Below are 23,027 nucleotides of genomic sequence, written 5' to 3' on the forward strand. Positions count from 1 at the left end.
CATAGTTTTGTTTCTGCTATAATTAGGTATGATAACTAAAATTTGCCAGCAGTTATTGGATACTCCAAAAATTATATTATTAGTGAGAAAAGGAGAACAGTGCTCAAAACCAAACTCTCTAGTAAGGCAAGTGCCAACATTAAATGGACTGATTTAGTGGTATTGTGTCTGTCTAGGAATGTGCTACGTGGTTTGGTAAATACAGTTTTCCTACTGCAGAAAATCTCAAAACAAGTACATTTTGAAAATGAACTTTGAAGAATCAGCTGGAGGGTATACAGATTTACATATTCACTTTAGGATTTTTCATTTTCATATTGTACTAGTTAATGTGCCAAAATGAAAATAGCTTTCCACAAAATGGAAGTTATACTATAAAGTTGGAACTGATGTTATCTATTGCTGAATTTCAATGGAATCTCAGAGTGATGTAACTATGGAAGCAGGATCCTTTCCTTGAATGTTGCCCTTAGATTCTGTCAAATAGATCAGGAAAATGGAATGTATGCAGGGTTCACTTTTCCATCAACAGGTGCAAAAAGACCCTGGTAGATAAATCAGTTGAAAGAGAACATGTACAATAACTGACTGGCAGTATTGTAAAGACAACTTTTTAGGCTCGACATTGAAGATATTCTTGAAGAAGAATTTATCTGAGAGAAAATCAACTTGCTCTACAGAATTGCCACATTTAGTATTACTCTAACTAAGCGCATCTACATCAACCTTACCGTTTGGGAAAGTTTTTCTCTTTTAATTTAAATTTTTCCCTTGAGAAAATATGTAGCATGGACCTGTGTTGCTCTTTGATGTACAAAGCAGACATTAAATTGGATTTCAGATTAAGCGACAGAGGCAGACTAAGATTAAACACCAAGGTCATCTATGAAATCGATTTAATCATTTGTTTAATCGTCGCTTGCTTTGCCATAGAGAAATGCTTACCAACTTTGTACTTTTATCTTTACTAATCAGCAATTCATTGAATACCTTTTTTTATCTTTGCTTTTTTCCATTTTTTGGGGAGGAGGAGAGAGGTGTGTAGTGTCCTTCTCAGTCAGAATTTCCATCTCAGTCTCTCTCACTCTCTTTTTTCCTCACTTATTAGACAATGAAAGGTGATGTCTAAACTTAGTCCCTTATTTCACTGAATCTAAGATACTATCAACTGTAAGGTGGGTCATTTTTTTATTTACCACTAAGAAAGAAAAAATAGTGCTGCTGAAACTATAACATAATGCTTTCTTATCACCTAGAATTTTTATTCCATACTTTCCAAAAGAACAGTTTTAGACTTAGACACATTTTTTATCATATTTCACACTTGTGCAAACATAAAAAGTAAAACATAAGTAAAATAAATTGGTTAAAGTATTCCTAAAATTTTGCAACTCTTATAGTCCAACTTTTCTGAATTCATTTTTGATGCAGTTGTTGATGTTTGTGTTTTTCCATGTTCTCTCATCTTCTGTGCCATCATGAACATTAGCAGCCTTAAAAGAATGCTCCATTATTATCCCCAAGACTTTCTTCTAATCTGCTGACACACTCTCACGCAATGAATTTTCATGAGCAAGCACAGATGATAACTCTGTCACAACCACTGCCTAGTCTGCAGTAACGTTAAGATGCTCTCTGTTAAGATGTGAACAACTACATCAAGAATTTGTTAAATACTATTTATTGCTTAAGGTGAATGTGAAAATATAACCCAACAGCTTATCTCAATTCCCTAACATTGTCTAGTGATTTCAGAATATAAAATATAACTAACATTACGTATCTTTTGTCTATTTAGCCTTTCACATTAATATAGGTGTTCAGTTGTAAAGGACACTCCTTTGGAATTTACGCCCTTCCTTCTTGGTATAAACTCTTCAAATGATGATTTCAATGCAGATCTTATTCACTGTGTTAATTGTAATTCACAAATTATTTTCATAGAAACAATAAGCTTTCCATAAAATTCAAGTAACTAATGTATATTTAAATCTTTGTTTCTCTTTACTCAAACTTTTTAAGTTCAAAAAGTAACTTTCTCTAGCATCTCAAAGTCAATGGAAATTCAATAGAGGCATTCCCAACATATTGCCTTACTCCTGAAGAGCTGTGAATAAATCAAATGTTCTTAAACAGAATCGTCTTTTCTACCATCTTAGATTTTTACTTCAGAGTTGCTTTTCTTAATTTATGATAAATCTTAACATTCTACCCTGTCCCTAAACAGGTCTTTAACTTTATCTCCCTCACTCTTGCCCACATCTCTCTTTAAGATAGATAAAATTATGCAAACTTTAGCTTAACTGTACTTGGGAGTGCTCAATGTTTGAAATAAGCTCCTTATAAATACTTTTGTGAAGTCTTAAACCCATGTGTATTGTGAATAATAAACCAAATGATTATCTGGTTTAGATTTGTTTTGTTTTATGGGCTGGCTTAAATTGGGGACATTTTGGTTTCCATTTATGAGTTAACACCCCTAAACATGTTCTGCTGAACACCGTAACTCTGTCCTAACAACTTTGCCATAAAAGCAAAGAATTCTTTATCAACTCCATTATTTTTTATTTGTTTTTTCCTATATGTTTGTGTTTTAAAATACATTTTCCATGGCAGTTACTATATGAGTCTTAGAAATGCAACTAGACAGATGTACTGACCACGGTTACCAAGGGAGCAGTTTCCTTGGCAATGGCCAAGCGTCATCAAAGCAGTCTACGTTCTCTTTCCTTCCCATGTGACTCGCTCTCACATGCTGCAAAACTTGGGTAGTGGAAGCAGCTCTTTGTAAATCATCATTCCCCACCCACCTCCACCCACCCAACACACCACCAATTTTCATGAAGCAGACAAGTAAGAGCAGGTGGTACATTGTGATGTTCTTCGAGAAGTTTTACAAGGCCCCCAGGCCACAATTCACTATGAAGGATTTCTGGTTTCTCCAACTTTCAATTTCAATCCAGAATTTATCCCATTCATTTGAAGAAGATCCAAAAACATGCTAGCCAATGCCCAAAGGTCAAAGCTGCAAGAGATCCAATAACATGGGAGAACTAGAGTAAATATTTTCTGGTGATTAAAGGGAGAGGTATGAAGAATCAGGCATTTTCTTAACCATGACTAGCAGTCAAACTACATTGCCTCTCTGCCTATATTTTTACAAGTCATGAATAAAAATATTAACACTTGTTTGTAGAGCATTTGATCCTCTAATAAAAGTCTATGATTAGGATTGGTTGATTTTTTTAATCTTGGGAAAGGCTAGAAAAAAATATTTAGTTACATTCTTGAACCTTGAAAAATTTAAAGTGGTGTGAAAAAATACAATAGACTATTTTTTTTTAGACTAGGTGTAAAATATAGATGGCATGTGAGTATTTGCTGAGAGTAAGGCCTTCTTGTCAAATGTATTATGTGCTATGTCATTTTTCTCCTCACAATAACTCTGGCGAGCAGGCACTATGAATATTCCCATTTTACAGATGAAAAATAGGCTTTGAGAGATGAAATAGTTTACCAAAGTTCTACCACTAGTAATTAGTGTGAGGATTTGAACTCCAGGCAGACCGACTACGGATCTCACATTGACCCCCACTGCCCTACTGTACTCCCTCAGTATATGTGCAGTTTTCTTTCTTTGTGTGTCAACTTAACACACATAAATTGCTTTTCTTTTTTCCTGTTCTCTCTCCTGCATGTATTAGGATGGTTGCAGCCATATATAAGATCCAAGAATTTGATAAATCAGCTTAGAGTTTTAAAAATACAGAAAAAGAATTTTTAATAGACTTCAAAAAGTTTTCACCTAATCACAAATTGTGGAAACAAGAAAATACTAATGGAGATATTCATGTCCCCAAAGGTATTCAGAAATATAGGTGCAGTATAAAGAATAGACCAGTTACATGAATCACATTGTTCATCCATGGCATTCATTTTCATACACCAGAATTTCAGCATGATTTTTTTCAAGACTCTTCGGTTTCAGGTTCCACATATAAAAATGCAGGAGGGTGGAGGAGTAGAAAAGAGTAAAAATATTACTAATATTAGGAATTGGGTCTGAATAGACAAAGGTAGATGAAACAGTAATGTCACACAACATTCTAGGTGTTCTTTGTAGACTTGACTGGGTCAATGAAATATTCCCTGTAAGAAAGATTTGAGTACCACCTACATCTCCTTCAACTTGAGCAGTTTTGTTTTTTTGTTGTTTTTGTTTTTGTTTTCTGGTGAGGAAGAGTAGCCCTGAGCTAACATCTGTTGCCAATCCTCCTCTTTTTGCTGAGAAAGATTGGCCCTGAGCTAACATTTGTGCCCATCTTCCTCTACTTTATACGTGGGACGCCTGCCACAGCATGGTTTGAGGAGCGGTGGGTAGGTCTGCACCCAAGATCCAAACCTGTGAACCCCAGGCCGCCAAAGCGGAGTGCACGAAATTAGCAGCTATACCACCGGGCCAGCCCCTGAGCAGTTTTGATCTGTTTATATATTAAAATTTTATTTGAACAGAGAATTCTTAGGCTAAAACAGTTTGAATATAATAGTTTTAGAGAAAGAAAAAAAGATGCAATTTTTGCATCTCAAAAAAATATATAATATAATAAATGCCATTCTGTTTCTATTAAGGACCAAAAAAAAAAAAAAAAGAGGCTATAGAGTTAAAAAACTATTGAAGGGGGCCGGCCCCGCGGCTTAGCGGTTAAGTGCACGCGCTCCACTGCTGGTAGCCCGGGTTCTGATCCTGGGTGTGCACCGCCGCACCGCTTCTCCAGCCATGCTGAGGCTGCGACCCACATACAGCAACTAGAAGGATGTGCAGCTATGACATACAACTATCTACTGAGGCTTTAAGGGGAAAAAAATAAATAAAATCTTTAAAAAAAAAAAAAAACACACTATTGAAGGGAAGACTTAGAAGGAAATGCTCCTTGATTCTGAGAGCATTGACATCCTACAGAAATATTACTTAAGTGGGGCAAACTAACAGAGAACTTTATGGGTGATATGGAACCTTTCAGGATAATTTTGTCTTCCCCATCCTCAGCTGTATCTTGTTCCAATGGATTATTCTTTGGTACAAGCTAGTTCCTACATGGGAATGTTTCCACCTGGTTGATAAGCTAAGAATTGTGTTCAAGTTGGAGAGAATTGAACCATTTTTTGAAAATGGTCCCAATCAAGCTGAATTTGTGAATTTGTAATCTATGTAATTTAAAATATTTGTTTCTAAATAATCCTTTTTCCTTAGTGTATATTTAATTTTAAAAAATTAAATGTGAAAATATTCTGTCTGCCTTTCAGAGAGAATTTGAAAGCCTTTCTTAATTTGGTAGTTGGGCAGTAAGTATTAAGTATTTACAGTAGTTTTTTCTTCCTAAAAATGGATACCTCCTAACTATGGCCCATTACAACTCATCTTCAACAGCCACATTGTGGTTTGGGGGTTGTTGTTTTTTTTAAGTGACACCATATGATTGATGTAATCTGGCATGATTCATTACAATGTCAAGCATCAGCAGAACATTTGAAAAAAAGATTCATCAAAATCTATTACTGTAGAAATTGCCACTTGCAGATTCTTTTTCTGGTTAATTTCCTGCGTGGTGAAACAATACCTTGTTGACGTCAGAGCGCATGTTTTTAGGAAGGGTGGTTATTAAAATAGGTGTTCCTGAAGTTCCGGTGTTACCTTAACATTTGTCACTTAGTATCTAAATAATATCAAGCAAAATCTCAAAGATGTTTCTTCCACTTAACCTATCATTGACTAAAAGAAACGTAGTGTTGTGACTGGTGGTCCTCCCTCCATCCTATCTTTTGGCTATCAGGGATGAGAATCCTTATGCTCAGGTAGCCGAAGCTTAATCAGATGATGATAAGGGGAAGCAAAGAGCTAGATCACAGGCTCACCGGGACCATTGATTGCTTACTAGGGGAAGAGATTTGTTACCTAAAGCTCAATGTCATAAGGCAAAAGCCTAATGACTCTCTTTTTTCTCTCTTGCAGGGAAATATTCATAGACTAGCTTTGTTGTGCATGATGTAACCAATAGTGACCCTGAGGTCAGCCACAGCCCTCTTTACAAACACTCTAAAACCAGTTTATTCCAAAGTCACAAACTACCCCAGGCATGTTGCCTCTCCCGGCTTATGGTTCCATGCCCTTCCTATGAGCAAGATGGAGGCAAGTCTGTAAGTCAAGAAATATTCTAAGCAAATACATATCACAAGTATATTATTAGATTAAACAATTCTCTACTTTCAATATAAAACTGTTTCATTTTGCATATTAAAACTTTAAAAAAATTCTTCTCTCCAAAGCTAATATTCTCTATATCTGCTTAAGCAGATTCAGTAATTACTGTATGAAACCTCATGTTAGCCAGTATTCAAATGTCTTTTCACCTGGTTTTTAAAATATTTGGTGTTCAGCTAACTTCTTAGATTGTAATCCTATCAGTCAGGAACTGTTTCTTTCTCTATCCTTGGCATACAATGAATTACTAAAATGTTACAATTTTTAAAAGATTTGAGCAAAGGTGACTGTTTAAAGATACACGTTAGAACTTATGGGACTTTTTTTAAAGAAAGGTCCATGGGAGCAGCTTCACAATTTGTTTTCAGAAAATGTTTTAGCATAAAAATTCTCTCCTGCCTTGATTTTACCTGTGCTACCAAAACACACATCACAAGTTTGCCATGACTGTAAATTTTAAGCTTGTCCCCTCTCCCATTTTTGTTTTCTGTGTTCTGAGTGTGGCATATTGCAAAAGCACTCATTCAAAAGATGTTTGTTGAGCACATACTAGGTGCTAGTCACTGTTCTAGGCCCTAGAGACACACAGTGAACAAAACAAAGCCCCCCTTTTCATAGGGCTTACATTCTATAGGGAAGATAAGCAGTAACCAAATGCATAAGTAAATATATTATGTGTCAGATGTGGTGAGTGCTAGGGAGAAAAATAAAGTGAAGAGAGGGTATAGGGAGAAGTGGGGACGCTCTGCTTTATTTGTTCATTTATTCAAAATATACTCATGGAACATACTGAGCTCCCACTATGTGCCAGGCACTGTGCTAGGCAGCAGGAATGGAGTAGAAGACAAGACAGACAAAAGCCATGGCTTATAGCTTATTATAGGAGACAGAAACTTTAATGTAACCAGTTTATTAAGCATTCTGAACCCTGACGGGGTAGTACAGCCATGAAATGGTACAATCATTGCTTTCAGGTATGCCCTATCCATGTTTCCTTTCCTATCCCTTTAGGGTACAATGGTACCCGTGTATGAGTTATTCAGAAAGCCCTACAGGAATCCTCCCCACTGAGACCTCCCCAATGTGGATTAAGCTCTTCTGATGCCTCAGTCTCCACCTGAATTCCACCCTCAGTCCCAATCCCCAGCCTCTTGTCAGGCAGCCCTCTAGGGTGGAGAGCTAGCAAGACAACACAAGCCTGGTTGGCCCGCTTGACCCACACAAAGCTCACATGTTCTTGTCGCACTGAGGGTGGCAGTATAGGTGGGTTCACAGCTGTCCTTTCTTCACCTTGTTGTCTCTCTCCTGTTCATTTTCTCAAGCTCAAAAGGGCACAAAGACAGATCAGCAAAGGTGATGTACAAGCAAATGTCCAACCAGAACGTGGAGTCCCAGTCTTTCTTTCTTGTAGATGCCCACCATCTCTAGGAAAGAGTCTCTTGAAGCCCCCATGCTTGGTTAGGATAATGGAACATTCCACCTTCATTTTCCACAAGGAGAGAAGGAGAAAAGCCAAAACTTTGTTCTCAATACCTTTCATCTTTTGAACTCTTTACATTTTATATAGTCAAGTAAAAAATTTTAAATTATGAGGTATGAGAAGCAGCAAGAAAATAAGACACATAATCAAAAGAAAACAGTCAATAGAAGCAGATCAGTAGATGAGCCAGTCACTGAAATTAACAAAGGCTTTAAATAACTCTTATAAATACATGAAACAATTTATAGGATCAGATGGATATAATTTTATAAAATTATAAAATTTTATAAAAATATAAAATCAATATTTCCGGCAAGAAACTGGAAACTTTCCAAAGAACCAAAAACAAATTCTAGCACCAAAAAATTACAGTATCTGTTATTTTTTAGAGTTCATGAGAGAGGCTTAGTAGCAAACTGGAAGAAAGGACTAATAAAGACAGATCAATAAAAAGTAGTTAAACTAAAGTCAAGGGGAATGAGAGGTTGAAAAACTTAAATAAACGTAGAGAGCATAGATGCATTGTAAGAGAATACCAAATGATCTAATTGTATAATTGGAGTCCTAAAAGAAAAATAGAGAGAGAATAGAACAGAAAAACATTTGAAGAAATTTTGTTTCCAAATGAAGCGAAAAACTTCAACCCGTAGATCCAAGAAACTCAACAGATCCCAGCCAGGATAAATGCAAAATAAACCACACTTAGGATAAGTCAAATATTAGATTAGACTAAGTTAAATAGATTTCTTTTCTGAAGAACTTCTTAGAGTCTTGAGCATATACATTACAAAATTCCTACAGGGGAATACAATATACATATTTTGCAATTTTTTAAATAGGAAACCCTTTTTTTAAAAGGGACTCTCTTCTGGGGCTACCATTCTCGGGTACATATTTTGGGAAATGCTGGGTTAGTGGTAGGGAGAGATATATAAACAGACTAAAAATTGGAAGTTTCATTATAATGATGTGGAGAACATGTCTTATAAACACAGCAAATAGAACAAGTAGTTTTACCTGAGTTTAGTTCAATGTGCAGGGGAGCAAGAGGATAAGAGTATTCTGGTGAAGAGAAGGGCTTCTGTGAGAGTAAAATACCAAAAGGGCCTCTAAGGAAACATGAAAAATTCAATGTGACAGGAGGGCAGAACGCATGGAAAGAATGGCTAAAATATTTGAGGATAGCTCTGTGTGCTAATTTGAGGATAGCTTTGTATGCCAGACTAAGGATTTTGCATTCTCTCTCTTCTTTTTTTTTTTTTCTTCAAGGAGTGGGGTGCAGTAGACAGGACAGAGGCAGAGTGTGGTCTTTTAGACCAGCTTTTTTTTAGAAAGTTTAGTCTGCCAGTTACGTGGAGAATGAACTGGTATGAGAGAATTGGTAATAGGGCACAATTAGAAAACTGTTAAAGTAATCTAAGGAGAGTAGCAAAAAAAATAAATGTAAGAGCTCTCTGCAGAACTTCTCTCAGAGGAGAGAACCATCTAGTGATGGTTAATTTTAAATGTCAAGTTGACTGGACCACAAAATGCCCAGATTTTTGGTCAAACATTATTCTGGGTATATCCGTGAGGGTATAAGATTAACATTTCTGGATAATATTAACATTGAACTCAGTAGACTGAGTAAAGCAGATTGCCATCCCCCATGTGGGTGGCCCTCACCCAATCAGGTGAAGGCCTGAATAGAATAAAAAGGCTGACCTTTCCACAGGTAAGAGGGAACTCCTCCTGCTTGACTGCCTTGAGCTGGGACATCAGTCTTTTCCTGCCTTCAGACTCAAACTGAAACACTGGCTGCTCTTGGGTCTTGAGCCTGCCAGCTTTTGGACTGGAACTTACACTCTCGGCTCTCCTGGTCCTCAGGCCTTTGAATTCAGACTGAAACTCACATTGGCAATCCTGGGTCTCCAGCTTGCCAATTGCAGGTCTTGGGACTTCTTAGCCTTCATAATTTCATGAGCCAATTCCTTATAACAAATCTCTTTCTGTAAATAGACACATGCTACTGGTTCTGTTTCTCCGGAGAACACTGACTAACACATACCTGTGCACCATTTTTGTTTGGGGAAGATATTCCTGAGTGCGTGGCCAAGAGGAGTAGGAGTGAGACAAAGCTATAACTTAACTCATCTATCTTCCCAGTGAACAGAAATTTGGGGGTGAGAATGAGAATGATGGTGAGAGGAAAAAGGAGAACAAGGCAGAGAGGGAAGAAAGACCATATAACATGATGGGTCTTTCTAAATGAGTTGACAAGTCATGAGGTGGAATAAACAGTGAGCCCTCAAAGCAGCTTAAACCTGCTGTGGATCCAAGGCCCACAGGATACTGAGAAAGCAGCTTCCTGAACAAGAGAAGCCTGTAATCAAAGTAGTATCCGCTAGGAAAACCCAGATTTCATTTGGAGGGAGATGGAGGAACGGTTCTTTAAAGAGAGTTGATAACATTTGGCTAGGCCTCACAGGAATCCCAACTCAGTCCTGGTAATCATTCCTCCTCCTCACAGTTGCCCACAGGAGGTTTACATACAAGGAACAATAGCCAAACGAGAAAGGCTTTGCCATTGTTGTGTTAGCTGGGCCTCTTCCTAAGTGCCTGGTATGGTTTGAACGTTTGTGTTCTCCAAAAATTCATATGTTGAAATCCTAGTGCCCAATGTGATGGTATCAGGAAGTGGGGCTTTGGGAGGTGATTAGCTCATGAGGGTGGAGGCTTCATGAATGGGATTAGTGTTCTTATAAAAGAGACCCCACAGAGACCCCTCCCCTATTCCACCACGTGAAGATACAGTGAGAAGACTGCTATGAACCAGGAAGAGGGCTCTCACCAAAAAGCAACCATGCTGGCACCTTATTTTGGACTTGCCAGCCTCTAGAACCGTGAGAAATAAATTTCTGTTGTTTATAAGCTCCCCAGTCTGTGGTATTTTGTTACAACGGCCCAAATGGGCTAAGACAGCGCCATACGTACGGACCTCTGATACAGCTGCACGAGAGCATATAGCTTGGCTTCAAGGTACGAGCAAGTCCTCCCCTCTGTGCACAACTGAATCTAGACCTTAGAATCTTTTCTGTGGATGACTTTTCTAGGGAAATCCCAAGCACAATCCAGCACACAGAAGCACAGGCCTCTGTGTTAAACTCAGCCTTGTTACCAAACCAGTAGTGTGAGTAATACTGGTAAATATGCCACAATCAATATCCTAGATTCTGCCCAGAGTGGGAACCCCTCCTTCCTTGACTCAGTAGGGGCACAGGAGCTGGGGGAGGGTGGACGGGGTAAGAAAAGGATGGATGCTAAAAGGGAAGTGAGAAGAAAGGTCCAGAGACCACCTCTTCCCACATGCTTGAAATGAGCTTGTTTCTGACTGAGGAGTAGTTTCCAGACTGTCTTTTCCGGAGCCTTCTATGTTCCAAAAAAGGATCTCAGGGGCCATTGGGGGGAGGGGTGTAGAGCAGAGGGGTGCAAAGTGATGAGGGAGCAATATTGCTTGTGAGTCCCCACCTTCTCAAAGAGCAATTCCCCTTTCATCTGGTTTTAGATATTAGCCTTCCAATCACATTTCCTTTGAAGAAAATACTCTGCGGCTTAATCTTTTTTAAAATCTCTATGATGAGAGATTATACAGTTGGATCAATAAGGGTACATAAGGAATTACCTTGAGAATATAGGGAAGAAAGGGAGCTTGTGTGATTCTGGGATGGGCAGGGAGGTATCTGGGGTCTAAGAGGGGCTGAGCTTTGTCTAATGCAGACAGGGCGGGATCGGCTGAAACGACAACAATGGTTCAGCTTTACTGAGTATTTATGATGTGCCAGGCACTGCTCTGAACACTTGACATACATTAACTTATTTAATCCCCATCACAACCCTGTGAGTGAGTATAGTGGGTTCATTTGTATCCCCCAAAAAGATATGTTCAATTCCTAACCCCTACTATCTGTGAATATGACCTTATTTGGAAACAGGGTCTTTGCAGATATAATCAAGTTACGATGAGGTCATACTGGATTAGGGTGGTCCCTAAATTCATTGACTGGTGTCCTTATAAGGAGAGACACAGAGAGTCAGACACACACACACACACGGGGGGAGTGCCATGTGAAGATGGAGGCCGAGATCGGAGTGATGCAGCTATAAGCCAAGGAACACCCAAGATTGCCAGTATCCCCTAGAAGCTAGAAAGAGGCAAGGAAGAGTTCTTCCCTAGAGTCTTCAGAGGGGTCATGGCCCTGCGGACACCTTGATTTTGGATTTCTAGTCTCCAGAACTGTAAGAGAATAAATTTCTTTTGTTTTAAGCCACCCAGTTTGTGGTACTTTGTTATGGAAGCCCCGGGAAACTAATACAGGTAGGTTTGAGCCACGCAAAATTGCCCTTTCTAGATATAGATGAATGTCAAGCCATTTCACGTAATTTAGCCTATTATTACTTTTTAGATGGTGAACTAAGTTACAGAAATGTAAGTTCACGTGTCCAAGGGCACACAAGTAGAAAGTGGTAGAGGCAGAATTAGAGTTTACCCTCTGACTTGAGAGCCCGTGATAGTAATCCCTTTCACACAATAACTATGTGGAATTCCAAAGTATAAGTGAGTGATAAGTTTGGGAGGGTTGGTTTATTGTTTTTTGTGTGTTTAGTTTAGTTTTGCTTTATTTTTCTTATAATATCATTATTGAGTAGTGGGGACCTATTTTCATCTAGATCAGATGAAACAGATGTTGAGGAACATCCAAGAGAAGATGAGAAGATGATGTAATAGACGTGGCCTCCGTGTCTATGGCATTACAACTATTTTGAGTTTTGTTCTGCTTTTATTCTCTGAGTACAGAAGCTTGGGGCAAGCCTCTTTTCTAAGTGCGTTTGAAGTTGAAACTATACATTCTTTCAAGTGCAACATGGACCATAAATACGTATTTCTTGCTGCAGACATTTTGGTGTGGCCTTATGTGGAAAAAAAATTATATGTAGTATATTCTACACATTGTACATACATAGATGCAGCAAACTCTGAGACAAGCGAATCATTAGGGCTTTTTTTAAAAGCACCACTTCATTCTCCCATGTGCAGCCCCAATTTGCCTCCTTTATCTCCCAGGACAAACAATTCCAGTTTCTAAAAAGCTCTAGCTTTTGGCTCTGCAGATCTCTTCAGAGAAGCCCTCTGTATTCTCTGGAATGTTTGAGCTCGGTTAAGGACCCTAGAACTGAAGGTTAGGCAGGTGATTTCATACAAAATCCTTCTTCATGTTAGTTACTCCTCTGCTTGCTGAACTTCCAGGATTTTTGCTACCAGTAACAGAGGTTCTTAAAATTTCTTGAGATGGAGAACATTTTGACAATCATTTTGACTCCCCAGAAAAAGGCACATAGCATAAAACATTGTTTATGATTCCAGGGAATTGATTAATCCTCCAAAATCCATCCTGGACCCCAGGTGAAGAATCTACCTTTAAGGATTCTTCTCTTGAGCCTCAGGAAAGGAATGGGTAAAATAGCATGATAATGTGATGTTAAAAGTAGGGTTGTATCAGTTAGGAATTTTCCCACTTTCAAGTGAAAACCCTCCACCGCCTTAACTGGCTTAGGTACAAAAGATGAAAAATAGTGCTGAAGGTAGTGGAGGAGATAATGGTTCACATAAATCTAGGGATAGCACTGACTTCAGACCTGGCTTGATACAGGTCACAGATACGACTGAGTTCCTTCTGTTGCTTAGGCTTCCTCCGGGTTGGCCCTTTGCTTAAAAGATGTAATCAAAGATATCTACTAGCAACTGTTGGGGCAATTTCCCCTCCAGGCCCCCCTTCAGCAGACAAGAAAAGATCTCTTCCTTCAACAATTGAATAAATATCTTTAACTTCAGGGATGGACTATCCTGGTTAAGATGCCCATCTGTGAACCAATCACTGCAGCCAAGAGGGCTGAGTTCAACTTGGTCTTCTCCCTCCAGAACTGGGAGTGCAATCAGCTTCCCCGGGCAAGGAAGAGAACCCAAATAAGAAATTAGACAAAGGGGAATAGACCCTGGGAGGCCAAAACAGCAAATGTCCACCACAAGGATATAAATTAAGATTTACATTTAAAATTTATGCATGAGTCATGCTTGAAAAATAACTCATTGCTTCCTGGATCTGGATAGCATCCAGATGATCAAGTCATGATCAAGTCATGTCCTTTAAGTCCCAACAGTGTGTACCTTAATGGGTCAGTGTTAATTGGTCACCAGTGAGGAGACTTGCTCCTCCCCTGCAGCAGCATTTTTTAAAAGGTCCCATTGAAGTCATTTATATATTTTAGCGAAGTTAATGTGCCCCAATGGGCCTGCCGCAAAAGATGCATTTTGAAATGTCTAATGAGTAAATGGAGCATTTAGTAAGACACAGTCTAATTACTTTAGGTCTTTGTAAAATATTAATTTAAGGCAACTACAGCATTAAGGAGTAAGTTTGCCAAGTGTTGCTCAGTGATTTAGCTCCGCAACTGCCATTAATATCAATAGAAATCTTGAAGCTCACCTGCCGCCCATTGCTTTGGAAATGTACCCCTAAGGTATAGAAATCATCTACCGTGAATTCTTTTTCAATTAATGTTCCAGGAGGAAATGCAGCATTTAGTTTTTGTATACAGGCATATCACCTTCATTGATGGGGCCGTGGTCTTGGGGGCTGATGTCCACAAACTCAGGGTGGCATTCCATATTGTGACATTGCTGTTCTTGCATTTCTGGTGTAAATGATATTTCAAATTCTAGAATACACCTGTAAGAATAAAAGTAGTTCTCGCAACAGGAAAACATGATTTGCCTTGGAATTAAAATACCTTTCCAAGAAACTATATTGTGAACATGCCATTCCAGATTTGTTTGTGCGTTTTCCTAAAGATGACAGATATTATCTCTGAAACACATTGACGTGAACCCTGAATAACTCTGAATTGCAACTTATAAAGGAGTACATCGGAATAAACCTGAAGTTATCTTGCATTTAGCTATCTTATATAGGACAAACCCCTGGCTATTGACTTGGCTGATCTGGTGCCAATGGAAGGAAATGAACTGGTGGTTTTGCAAGCCGTTCTAAAATGCATGACTCTATTTAGAATAGCTTCTTAAACACCTACCAGTGGCTTACTTGCCTGACGTTACTTTATTAACCTCATTAAGGAGTTCTCCAAATCTGATGAGGAAGGTATTCTGGGGAAAAAGTCATCATCCTTTGCTCCCTACCCTTGCACCATCACAATTCTCAACTCCGGAGCAGAGGAGTGGGCATGAAGTCATGGTGTGCAATGAGAAGCTGTTGGGATGGGAAGGGCTGTGGAAATGCTGTCAAGATGAACTGTGCTCTGGTAGGTTCCATGGGAGAATCGCTGATGTAGAGGTGGCTATGGAATAAGAACCTTAGTTAATAGGACAATTCCTAACCTCCCAGAAAATGCAAAGTGGCTTTCCCACTAGTGTTTGCAGTAAAAGTTTTAAGAAATAGCTCGATTGATTCTTTAGCATGGAAACAGCATATATCATGTAAGAGAACCTGCAGCAAACATGTAGCTTTGGAAGCCATCCAGGATGGTACAATATCATTCATGGGTTTATTTGTAGCCATGCCACACACCTTCATGTCCAATTTCATCCGATTCCTTGTCTTAGAAAGTCCCTAGTATCTTCAGTTTCTGGATCCCTTTGCAAATTGCAAGAGCTAATTTAATTTGGAGGTGGGGAGGCTAAGTCCCTATGCTCCTTTCAACTCCAGCAAATATTTCATTGTTTGTAATGCCTCTTAATACGCTAAACAATATTTATGCCGCACAGTACAACATTTTATAACTTTCTTCTAATTGCCTCAGCAGTCTTTAAAACCAGAGCTTAGCACTTTGATAATAAGCGTATTAATTTGTCTAACGTTTAAGTTCTTACAAAGGAAGAGACAAGCATTAATTTTGTTTAGTTAAAACAAGCTTTGCTTTTGAACAGCAGGTGGTAATTGAAACAAAACAAGGACTCATTAGAGGAGCGTCTGGTGGCTCATGATACAAACAGAGCACACTAGAAAACCCAAACACAAGAGCCCTGAAATAAAGTGGTCATCATCTAATTAACAGAACATGTTTTAATTACCGAGTAAACCATGCAGCGCCGTGTGTCAATTTAACTGATGTGCTAAGTGCCAGTTTACAATATCAGAAACAGACAAATAATTGGAATCTAATTACATGCAGGTCTATTGCACACCAGCGCCTCCAGCCCATCTTAATAAACAAGTTTTTACATCAAACCATGAATAGCAAATACAGCCGTGCTGTTAATTGCTACATTGTGATATTGGGACTTTGCCAGCTCTGACTATTAAAATAAGCTCTTGTGTGGATTGCAGTTTCTCTGCTACGCTTTAATTAGAATCAAATGAGAGGCAGAGATCGGGCTGTATTACTGCAATTCAATATATGTAAATAAGATAACTGGCTAATCTTTTTATTTTATTTCTGAGCCTCCATGCAATAGGCGGTTTAGTTATGGTAATAGGTTATCACTTTGCAAATGAAGTAGACTTGCGCTGTGAGATGAATCAAGAAACATGTAATCTTTGCTAGAGAGTCTAAATATTCCCCATCATCACATGTGGGATCCAGAGAACTTTCTTGCCCAAGATATATGGTGCTATATTTTTAATGCCCATATTGGCCTAGTTTTTCAGCGATAGCTTTTGATGTTGTATTTCACTTGTCTAAATAAACGCGTGATCCATAACATGCTATTTACAATGCTCAGACAGATATTTCAAGATAAACTCTTTTAATGGAGAATCATTCATTTGAGTACTTGAAAGGTTGCAGAGAAGGTCTACATAAATACTGTATAATGCAAATTTTAAATTAAGACCAAGGCACAGATAACACTCATATTTCATACTGTATATAAATGTGCTGCTTGTCAGAGAACTAATCAGGGATTCAGAAATACTGAGTATGAAAATGAAATCTATGGTAGGGACGCTGATGGGCCATTTTTCTGTATTTTCCAAATAGGGAAGAAGATGGTATAGCTATTGTTGAAAAATTACCCAGTAATGATCTCCTGGGAAGATCTCCTTATGTTTCATTAGAATTGTAATTAGAAGTGGCCGTGACCTTGGGAAACCTGCTTCAGGAGCAAGCTCTCCTCTCTTTTGTTTAGGAAAAACCTCTAAGTTTCCCCTACTCATGGGCCCGAGGCAATGTTAACTGAACTCCATAGAAAGAACACAATAAAGCGTTTAAAATACACTTCTCTGCTGTAATGAACTGAAATAAGCAAATACAGAATGGATTATCATCCATTAAATTTTAGTTGTAGTTTGTCATTGTGAATTAAAACCATCCTGAACCTTCTTTCTTGGGGGTATTTTGTGCCATTTCCTCGATCAAGCCAGTCCTTAGAATTATCTTCTAAAGAAGATGGGTGTGCTTTATTAAGTATCTGGAAACTCCCAGGACTTTCAAGACGGCCCTAAGCCATTTTCAACTTCTGCCTTGAAGTACACAAGCCAGGCCACTCACTGGCTTGAGCTAAAGTCAGCCTAAAACAATACTCCTCACACTTGGCACAGGTCCTTGCCTATTTAAATTTCCATCACACCATTGTTGAAGGCTCATGCCTTTCACATGGTTCGCCTGGTGGACGTGTTCCAACTCCCAGAAGGGAGCAAGTGCACCATGCAAAATACTGGAAGAGCTCACATGTTTCCAACACCTCATCGGATACTTTAGTGTAGGGGTAAAAACATTCCTGGTACTCATGTTGTTGGCGAAATCACAAAGGATTTCAGGCTGGTACCTCATCCATCTCAGTTCATAAATGAAATGGAGACTCCTGGTCAATTGTCAAGAAAACAAAAAACAACTCCACATATCCCAACTTTCTCCCATCCTCCATGCCTCCTGCAAAACCATGCCAACCCCACTAACAATATATAATCAAAATGTTTAAAATGCAAAATAAAATGTGTATAAAAAAATGCACAGGGGCTGGAAAAGGAATGTAATAAGGTTAAATTTTACAAGCATAATTCCATATGTTGAAAGCATCTTGTAGTTATGTCAAATACAGATGAAGCTATAAATTACCCCAGAATCAAAAGTGTCAAGTTTCAGGCTAATGCTGAATATATATATACACAGCTTCAGAATTCTTATTAAAATATGAAAACATGCTAAACATAGAAAAGCTAACAACTGTACCAAAAGTAAGACAAAGTGTTACTAATGTCTGCCAACTGGTATTACTCACCAGGGCAATCAATCACATATGAGCAAACCTCTATGGCAGGCAACGAGGAAAGCTGAAACCCACCTCTCCCCCATAGTTGTCTTATTTGTGGTTACTTTTGCAAGGATTCCACATTATTCCATTTGCTTGTTGTTAACCCTAAGAGGACATGGTTAGCAAGGGGAAAACATTTATTCAATTATAATGTCTTTATTTCTACTTAAAACACATACAAAACTGTCAGCAATAGACAAATTAGTACTTTGGGCCAAAGCATGTGCTCACTTTTTTCCATATTTGAAGTCTAATAAATTATATCCACGTTATTACAAAAATTATAACTGACGTGCTGTCAGAGCTATACATGTATGTGCCTAGAAATATACATAATACTTTGAAAGCTGTCACATTCAGTCCACTTGTAAACATCACCCTCATTTGCTAAACAGTGTTGTTATGTCTTTGGTTGGCTGTAATTTTCTCCCCACTTCTAAGCCCACAATTCTGAAGAATCAGAGAAAAACAGCATCTCCCTTAAGAGTTCGAATCATCTATCATGAGATTCAGCATAGCATATGGAAGTAGTTTCTTTCTAAAGCATCCTAGGCCAAGTAATAATATGGGCCCCTTTGGTGAAGTCAAAATTGGTAAACACTTTCCAGTCTACATGATGACCATGTTTCTGGCACCTTTATAGGGATCTTCTTCACTATTTGGTGAAAGAGCATCTGCTTTTTCTAATTTTGGGTTGGACACAAATGTTGGCTCCTCACCACAAGTGAAAATAACTACCACAAAGGTAAAAATGTGACTTCTCATGAATAGTGGTGAAGGGTGTATATTTACTGGAAGAAATGTTTTTTGTGATCATACATTTCTTTCCCTTCCATCTAATGAGTGCCTGCTGTGTGTCCAATGCAGTGCTAGATGCTTGTGGCCGAGCCCCTGCCTGCGGGGAAAGTGTTGTGCAGGGGAGAAGTCAGACCAGAAAAACTAAGAGTGATGAATATGACCAAACAGGCAGTTACTGGGTTCTAGGCCCCTGAAGCTAGAGGCTAACATTCAGAGTTTTAAACAAAGGAAGGATTGGGAAAGAAAGTGTTTTGAAGCCCTCCAAAGCATTCTAAACATGTAAGGAATCATTAATGTTTAGACAGGCTATCTTGTATGTTTTACTTAGAGCACATGGTTGCAAGCAACAGAAACCAATTCTGTTAATCTAAGTAAAAGGGAATTCATTGAAAGGAAATTTGAGATGGAAACTTATAGATTAATGCACAGCTAGAGAACTTGGCTTAGAAATAGGCAGGAAGAGAGGATTGGGCACAGGAAGCAGAATCTCCTAGTAGAGATGGTATGGTGAGCTGGCTGTTGACTTCTGGCGGGTCTTTTCATCCTTGCCTTATCTGCTCAGGATCCAAAGTTCTGGGAAACAGTTTGCAACTGGTTGAGTTTAGTTCTTGTACCTACACCTGGACTTTCTCCAGGTGGAGGAAAGTGTAGGTGATCCCTCACCATCTTCAGTGTGAAACCGTCACAAGGAATTGCCCTTCTACTGACAATATTTGCAAAGGGGAAGAGATAATTTCCTCCCCCAAAAATAAAGGTACATCAAAAAGTAGGAATGAATGCAAGGCCACAAATGACAACAAGATCTACTTGATTACTTCTTGTTTGTTTACTTGTTCAGAATCTTGGAGAAGAAATGTCTATCTTTTGAATTAATCCATTACTGGTAGTTTTCTTGTAGTATTGTATTGATCTTCTTGACTGACTAGTTTTGGATCAATACAGGTGGTGAAACTGGCTATATCATACTCTTTAAAGGGGAAATTTCTGCAAATATGAATGTAAAGTTCTTTAATTGGTAAAGATATTTAGGCAAAAATATCCCCTATATAATTTCTAAATTTATAAGCAAAGTGAAGTATAGGGATAAGAACATTACAGCATTTGGTATCAGAGATCATGCCACAGGAATCTTAATAAATTTTCAGTAACTGTTGTTTAATTTGTATGAAAGTCATGCACACTAAAGGACAAATATGCAAGTACTAAAAATAAGTGTACAAAATGCAATGTGGAATCCTTGATTGGATCCTGGATCAGGAAAAAAAAAGATGTAAGTGAAAAAAACTGGTGAAATCCAAATAAAGTCTGTACTTTCGTTAATAGTATTGTTCCAAAGTTAATTTCTTTTTGTTTGTTTTTTGTTTTTTTGTTTCTTGCAGGGGAAGAGTCAACCTAAGCTAACATCTGTTGGTAATCTTCCTCCTTTTTTTTCTTCTTTTCCCCCCCAAAGCCCCAGTACATAGTTGTGTATAGTTGTAAGTTCTTCCGGTTCTTCTATGTGAGCCACCTCTACAGTAAGGCAACTGACTGACGAGTGGTGTGGTTCCACGCCCGGGAACCGAACCCGGGCCTCCGAAGCAGAGTGCGCTGAACTTGAAAGAACAAACAGGAAATCTCTATACTTTCTTTGCAACTTTTTTGTAAGTCTAAAATTATTTCAAAATTAAAAAATATTGTTCTTAATTGCAAAATTCCATGCACACAGTAGGTATTCAATGAGTGGTAGTTACATCCTATTAATTTCCCTCTCTTGATCTTGAAATACTTATGTTAATCAGTTCCCTGGGACAACTTCTTATTGTTCCTCCTTTAATCTCTCTCTAGGCACCAAGAATAAAAAAGGGAGAGGGCAAAAAGAAAAACTGAAGAAAAGCTTCAATCTAATTTTGCTCTGCTTTGCTGTGAGATGAACTTATTCTTTAAGAAATATCTAGACATCTGTCAACTCGGAGCATCCCGATATTGGCACCACAGAGATACAGTGCTAATGACGACAACGCATTTGCCTAATGATTTCGACTAGGTAGTTGGTTATTCTTTCTTTTGCTTTTACTTCTAGACAAAACTAACACACTGTCACACATCTCGAGAATGCTATAGTTCATCTTTAACGGATGGAATTTTGTTCTTATTTTGTTAAATGTTACATTTACATAATTGTGTATGTCATTGATGTTTATGAGGATACATCAAAAAGGAAAAGTTTTCCTACCTAACGTACAGAGAATTATTACCCTAAAACCAATATAGGTATCCCTCTTGGTGATAACTCACACGATCTGAACTCAGGAACCAAGTAAATTTTAGATAATAAGGGCTGGTTTTTTTATTTTGCTCTAAGATTAGTCACTTATTCTTTGCACAGAAGTTACACTGGTGTCAGGGATAATTTTTTTCTTTAAATCACAGAATATATAGCTTTAAAAATTCCTGACAGTAGGCCAGATGACATTGCTTATGGTTGTTTTCATTTTTTGCAGTTAGGCGCCCTTAAAATTTTATGTCTTGGTTAAGTTATTCAATTCCAGTTAAAATCACAAAGCAACTCTTGTAAAATAACGCCTGGTGATTGAATAGTTAACTATGGAACTTGCTGTTGTTGAAATATTCTTATCTCTAGACACAAAGATATTTATATGAAAACTGCATTCTTTGTGACAAACCAGAATCTTATTTTGCTGCGGCCAAATGTAATGGACATCTGTTGTTTTTGCCTGCCCAGCACATATTCCTCCCTTTACTATTAGCAGAGCCTGCACTGGGGGGAGGTCCCACCCCTCTAATCCCCTTAGTGCATATGGTTTTGGGAGGACCCTCATCCTCGCCCACACTTGAAGGGTGGACCTGTGACTCAGACCCAGCCAGACATCAGAGTCTTTCTTCTTGGCCACAGAGATTGGCTCAAACTAGCGTGTGATCCTAGCCAGACCAAAGACATGCAATTCAAAGAATCGTACTGGAATGACTGCAATAAAGAAGCTCTTTTTCCTGGAAATGAATCCAAGAGGATATCAACCTGAAGCTCCTGGGGGTAGCCTTGTGACAAGCCCAACACAGTGAAGGAAAGGTTGAAACCAAATCTAGTGACACCATTTGAACAATACCTGGATCCAGCCATCCTGAAGAGAAGAACTTTTCCATTATTTAGGAAATAATACTTTTTTCCCCCTTAAACTAGTTTGAATCAGGTTTATGGGTTTATATCTCTTGCAACTAACATAATTCTACCTAATTCATAAAATTTCCATACATATTTTTCTTCCTTGATAAATCTCACTCAGGTGAAACTTGATTTCCATTCATTTAATAAATACATACTGAGTACAAATAAACCAAATGGATAAAAAGATTTTATTAGACATAATCCATGCCCTCAAACAAAAATGTGCAGAAAATTTTAGAGAAATTGGTTGACTTTTCAGGGATAAAGAGAAAGTCTGAAATTTCTATTGTTTTTTCCGTAAGTGGAACGTTATGCTTTTTTCTCATGGAGGGAAATTAGTAAGGGAATCTCTAGAACACAGAATTTAGGAGCATGAGTTTGGGCCTCGGATGACCTGGTTTAAAGTCTGGCTCTTACTCAATATATGACCTACACATTACTTAGCTTCTCTTAGTACTGATTTTCCTGTCTGCGAATATATAGCACAAATATACCTAGATCATCCAGTTTTTCAAAGACTGAGAAAATACATGCAGATGATATATTATTATGCCTGTTACACAGCATTAAATGGTAATTTTTAAAAATAATTACTCAATATGTGATTCACTATAGTGCTTCAATTTTAGAATCTTCTGTTTGGTATCCAACAAGAAAAAGATTATTTTAATTTACATCTCCAGCCCGTATTTTATTTCTGTGTGTCAGATTCCATGCATAGCTACAACTGCATACTGGTTATAGCCACTTGAATGTCTCACCGGCATGTGAAATTCACCATATTCGAAACAAAATTCAGGATTTCTCCCTTGCCCTAAACCCACATCTCTTTCTGCCTTCTCATGTTCAGTAAATGCACCATCATACACCCAGAGGCCTGCTCACTCCTGCTTCAAGGCAGTGACCACATTAGCCCAGTAGCCTTCCAACTGTCTCTCGGCTTCTTTCCTTTCACCCCATGATCTGCTTTCCACGTAGTAGTCAAATGATCTTCTAAAACACACTCCCTAAAAACCAACAATGG

At 38.3% G+C, this 23,027-nt stretch overlaps 1 long non-coding RNA gene across 1 annotated transcript in view; it reads left to right on the forward strand.

Annotated features, from left to right (window-relative positions):
* Positions 1-22,775, forward strand: part of LOC147917069 (uncharacterized) — a 68,377-nt gene extending 45,602 nt beyond the window's left edge. The window contains exons 4-5 of the long non-coding RNA XR_015552365.1: positions 20,220-20,250; positions 20,665-22,775. This is a non-coding gene — a long non-coding RNA (uncharacterized LOC147917069). The remainder of the gene's footprint in view (positions 1-20,219; positions 20,251-20,664) is intronic.
* Positions 22,776-23,027: the final 252 nt, after the last annotated feature.

The sequence above is a fragment of the Ceratotherium simum genome, chromosome 5, assembly GCF_057802395.1.
Source record: "Ceratotherium simum simum isolate JZ-2026a chromosome 5, ASM5780239v1, whole genome shotgun sequence".
Classification (NCBI taxonomy): domain Eukaryota; kingdom Metazoa; phylum Chordata; class Mammalia; order Perissodactyla; family Rhinocerotidae; genus Ceratotherium; species Ceratotherium simum.